This window comes from Megascapheus bottae, chromosome 1, assembly GCF_031878675.1.
Source record: "Megascapheus bottae isolate mThoBot1 chromosome 1, mThoBot2.hap1, whole genome shotgun sequence".
NCBI lineage: Eukaryota > Metazoa > Chordata > Mammalia > Rodentia > Geomyidae > Megascapheus > Megascapheus bottae.
Genome location: NC_143509.1, coordinates 95,581,104 through 95,587,103, shown reverse-complemented (window position 1 = coordinate 95,587,103; position 6,000 = coordinate 95,581,104).

The following is a 6,000-nucleotide window of genomic DNA, read 5'->3' as shown; positions in this document are numbered from 1 at the left end:
ATCAGATAATAAAGTGAAATACTGTAACAATATGACATAACCAAGGGACAGCAAAAGTGATGAGAAAAACAGTACATTAAGGACAACAATCACTCATTATATGGCTTTGGTTTCTATATCCTGGAGGTTCTTTCATCTACTTTTTAATATAGGCCATTGCTTCCCTTTCTTTATTTTTTCACACTGTTTCTCTGGCCTTTCCCTCCTCCCTAAAGTCTTCATATCTGACTCATAACTCCTGCTTTTCAGTATTCAAGGTAAATATTACAGTTTCAACCACTTTCTTTAGCCTTTCCTACAAGTAGACCAGATTTCTCACTCATATGTTCTTCTACATCTTTTCTATGCCCCTTTTTTTTCATCTTTCACTAGTGGCTTTTCCATCTCCTCCCTTCCTTATTTTTTATGGTTGACTTTTTAATAATTAGAGCCTGGATGATACCAGCCTTCATTACAACAACTGAATTGTATACTTACTTTTAACTGAGTGCCAGTAGTCTTCCTCTTATTTTATATTTCATGTCTCTTATTCCTTCCTTCTTATTCCTGTTCCTTCTTATTCTTAATACCTAAATTCTAACCTCTGGTGTTTGCCAAGCTGTCCAATGTATAGAAAGTTTGTTCCTTGAACTTATAACGTATTTGGTGGTATAGGTAATGTTACCAATTATATTTTAGTGTCTGAAAATATCTTGTTGATATTGAATTGATGAATTTGTTATAACTGAGATGTACCCTTATTCCAGTAGTCAGAAATGGAGCAGGAACTCAGCTAATACTGGCTTCTGTGAAAACATACGAAAATAATTTATAATTTTTTTAAAAACCCTATTTTCCTTATATCTGATAAAAACATGGTCTAGTCTAAGTTAACATTAACTTAATGTCAATGTTTAACATTAAGTTAAGCATATGTATATCATATTTATAATATGCATATATGGAGATATATAGATCATATATATATGGGTTTTTGGTTCCTAAGCATACATATACATATAGTACATAAAACTATGATTATGGATATATATGTGTGTTATTCACATATATATCTTCATATGTACTTGAAAGAAACAATCTCATAAGTGGATTATTAAAGATTTTTAAAAATTTATTGTCGGGGAGATGTATAGAGGCGTTATAGTTATTTTCATAAGTTAGAATTTTTTTTTTGCCAGTCCTGGGCTTGAGCTCAGGGCCTGAGCACTGTCCTTGGACTTTCTCAAGGCTAGAGCTCTACCACTTGAGCCTCAGTACCATTTCCGGCTTTTTTCTATATGTGGTACCGAGGAATCGAACCCGGGTCTTCATGCATGCTAGGCAAGCACTTTAACCACTAGGCCAAACTCCCGGCCCCAGTAGAATTTTTCAATGTAAAAAACTCCAGGACTCTATTGAAAGACTACACTTACAAATTAAATATATAGAAGACTGTGAGGAAATGATAGTTAAAGGCATAAAAATATATTTAACAAAAAAATAGAGAAAGTCCATCTAGAGCAATGGGCTTTTGAACAACAGAGAAACCTATGATCTCCTCCTGTCATAGTATAGTCATTTCAAAGAAAAAGAAAACAACGCTGAAAGCAATGAGAGACAAAAGCATGATCCTTACAATAGGAAACGTCTATGAACAACAAATTTCTTAACACAATCCCTAAAATTAAGGAAGGATATATTACTAAAATAAAAATAGGGGCCGGGAGTTTGGCCTCGTGGTTGAGTGCTTGCCTAGCATGCATGAAGATCCAGGTTCGATTCCTCGGTACCACATACATAGCAAAAAGCCGGAAGTGGTGCTGAGGCTCAAGTGGTAGAGCTCTAGCCTTGAGAAAGTCCAAGGACAGTGCTCAGGCTCTGAGATCAAGCCCAGGACTGGCAAAAAAAAAAGATTACAAAGTATTGAAAAATAAAATTGAAGCAATGTCTCCAAAACACATACAAGTTAACTGAGGAGAGGTTACTGCAACAGAGACCATATCTCAATAAATGGAAATTTACAGTTAGAGCACTATTTTTTAGCACTTGGAGCAGGAAGTTAGGTAATATGTGTTGAGAGAGATAGAGATGGAAACAAAGATAGAGAACTAAAGAAGAATCAGAGTAAAACAAAAATAAACACAATCAGGGAGGGAGAAGAAAAAGTGCCTGAGATAGATTTCACACTCCAATAAAAAAAGAATACACTAGAGATAAAGTTTAGAGAGAAGTAAAATTGACTTCTTAATATTATAGGAAGTAGATTCCTAGAGGTAACAAGGACTTCTATACAGAAGGCCAGGTGTCCTGATTGAAGCCACCAGATGGTAGGCTGGCAACTGTTGTCACTTCTGGTCCACTATTGTTCTTCTTCTTTTCTTTTAATATCAAGAACATTTCTGAGCATTATTTTCTAACTCTACATATAAAGTAAAATATGTTTTTGTTGTTGTTGTTGACTTTGGGGGGTACTCTAGACCAGACTTATGAGAGCATCTTTATATAGGGCAGAAACCATCCAGCCTCAATAGTCCTGACACTGGACTGCTAGAAAGACCAGATAATGTGGTTTAGAATTGAGACATAGGACCACATAGTCTCAAGTAATCTGGAAACTGAGTTCAAATATGTGAAATCAACCATCAGTCAACTGTGTCCGATAATGAAGCGCCAATACAATTTCTGATACCAACACTGACAGTCATATCCCCGGATAACTGTCTTCCCTTATTGCCAGCTATTACTGTACAGATTGTCAAATATCCTGACTCAGCTGGGAGAGAATATTCATTTCCCCCCTGGAACTTTCCCAGAAGCAGTCCTACCAGTATATTCCTTGAGAAAATGTTCATCCGTATGGTTTTGATAGAGTAAATGATCATTTAAAATATAATCCCTATGCAGTGATGTCTATGAGTGTTTCTAGAAAATAATTTAAACTGTGCATGGGCTGTCAGCTAAGCTGATATTGTTTTTTTCATATTATACAGATATCATGACAGTCTAAGACGCCACATTTATTTGGTCTGTACGTATGAATTGAATTTCTTCTAGGCACCAGAAGTTGAGAGTGCCTCTGAATGTGTGGTATTAAAACATTGTATGGGAACCATAAGGACTATGTCCTCAGACTCACTGTGTACCTAAAATCACAAAAGCAGGGAATTTACTCCCAGGAGACAGGTCTGCCCTAATTCAACTAAGAACCTAAAAAGTAAAATCTTCATTGAACATGATGCTGTGAGAAGGAAAATGGAAGTCTCCATGGAGGTTGTCTCAAGGGAAGGAGGAATGATGAATCCAATTTCTATAAATTGGGTATATTGGCTACTGGAAACTCTGAAAAAGAAACAATCAGATGAAGCCAAGGGAAAAAGGAGGCTCACTTTCATTTTAGGAAAAATCAAATAGTTAAGAAAATGGAATGCAATTGCAATATAACTCGGTGCTTGAGATGAGGATAATACAGTGAAAATCCCAGATAGCAATCAAAATGTAAAACTTTACAATTTTAAGGAATTTGAAAAGAAAGCAAAGGGATGAAGAAGTAGTAAAAATTTTACATGCCGTAAAGAAGTTAAAAGATAACATCTGAAGCAGAGAAAACCCAAAGAGACTATGCACAAAATTATACAGACATGGAAGATGCAAAAATTCCAGGAAAAATAGTGGAAGAAGAAGAGTGGAGAAATGTGGAGAAATGGCCTTGATTTGTTGTTTATATTTAATATTATGTAATTTAATTTTTTACATAAATTGCTTCAGCAAATCAAAATGATTAAAAATGTAGATGGTATGTCTTATATGAGATCACGAGGGAAGAAACGAAACCAAGATGTAAAAATTAAAGGTCTTGTTTAATTTATGTAACTTAAATATGGAGGAGATTAATGTGCTTTATCACTGAGAGATTTAAATTGAAAATCTTTTTTGGGGGAAAGGGGGTCATTCCTGGGGCTTGAAGTCAGGGCCTGGGCACTGTTCCTGTGCTTCTCTTTTGCTCAAGGCTAGCACTCTATCACTTGACCCAAAGTTCCATTTTCTGCTTTTTCTGTTTATGTAGTACTGAGAAATCAAATCCAGAGCTTCCTGTATGCTAGGCAAGCACTCTGTCATTAAGCCACATTCCCATCCCTAAATTTAGCATCTTTAAGGAATAGTGGGCTGAAGAAAAAAATTAGAACTTTGTAACAGTTGTGAGCTTCAATTTTAGTCTTAAAAAGCCAATTACTAGCTCTCTAATGTGGGTTCTTTAGGGTTTTTGTGCACTTATTTAATCATTCCCCAAATGAAATAATTTGAGCTGATAAAATGGCTAAAAGTAATAATTAAAACACTATGCAAAACTTTAATCAAACACTGAAAGCATTATTAAAGTGCATGAGATATTTCAACTTATGACTTTCTTTAGAAACAGATTTTTTCTTTCTTTTTTTGATATAAGTTCTTCACTTGCATTCAGTATACCAGTTGTTCTATATTGTCCATTATTTTTATTATACTCTTACTTTAATTATTGATGTGTTAATTGTACAAATGAATGGCTTATTTCAACTTTCCCATTTGTCTTTCCTGAGCTGACATTTGTTTATCATATTACATAGATATCATGATATTCTAAGACTTTCAGTCTTAATTTAATTCCTTTTATGTACTAGAAGTCAGGAATTCTTCTAAACGTGTAGAGTTAAAACATTGCATAGAGACCTTACTCGTGCAAATCAATTTTAATAATTGCCTGTAAGCTAGCAGACAGAAAATACTAAACAAATTTGTACATAGTTTTAATTAGTGATACTGAGATGGAAAAATACAGGTTACCAGGGAGTAATAAAATTGGTAAGCATAATTTCCACTGTGAATCCAAAGAAATCCTCACTGAGAAAAAAGATACAGGCTGCTGGCAATGAGCACGGTGAGTCTATGCTTATCATTCTAGCTACTCAAGAAGTTGTGCTAAGGACATTCAGCATTCAAGGTCAGCTCCTGAAAACTGTTTGAGATCCCATCTCAAGCAGTAGCTGGGTATTGTGGCATGAAGCTGTCATTCCATCTGCGGTGAGAAGTGTTAACAAGCATAGCCCAGATTGGCCCAGGCAAAACCTTGCAAGATTCTATTGCAAGGTAACTAGAGTAAAAAGGACTAGAGATGTTGTTCAAGAAATAAACAATGTGGGTTTTTTTTCCTTTCAGCAATTTCCCACTACCCTTTAAGGTAAGGGAAAAGGCTATTTTCCCACTATGGTCTTTCCTCATCTCTTAATCCAGTGCAAGTTCTACAGTTCATATCTTTCTCTCATCCTTTAACTGCCATTTATATGTTACCTTAACTTTATCTCTGCCTTACAGTCCTGTTCTATTTTCATTCATTCATTCATTCATTCATTCATTCATTCATTGGCAAAGATTAACTCTCATAGGAAAAATAAATCTAGATGCAAGAGAATCAACAGATGCTGCCCTACCTAAGATGGTTCAAGTAAGATAATTTTTTGCCTAGGATAGTACAGTTGCATGCCAATACAACCATTCTGTTATTCACTTTTGATAGTGTTTAATTTTTAGAAATGAGCTATTCAATACCTTAGTTTAAAAAAATACATCACATAGCTTTGTGTTAGAGGAAGATAACTTATGAATATTTTATGTGGGCTCAGGTAAGTTGTAATTTTAGTGGTTGATATGTGCTAAATGTATGATCAACTTACGAAACTTTCATTGTACAGTTGATTTGTTATAACCTATCCCCATTGTAAGTTTAACAGACTCTGTATTTTCAAAACTTTGTTTTAAGGCTTAAACAGCTAAAACTAAATTCTACCATTTAGAGTCAACATACTGGTGACATTTGGGGAAATGGTAGGTAGTAGATGGATGAAAATTCAAAACTTCTCATGGTATTCACTTTTTGTCTGGCACTTTGCACCTTAAAAGGCTCTCAAGTTAGCTATTACTATTATGGATGGAATGAGTAATTCCATATTTATTTGTAATTATTTATTAGACAATTAGCTCCAAGAA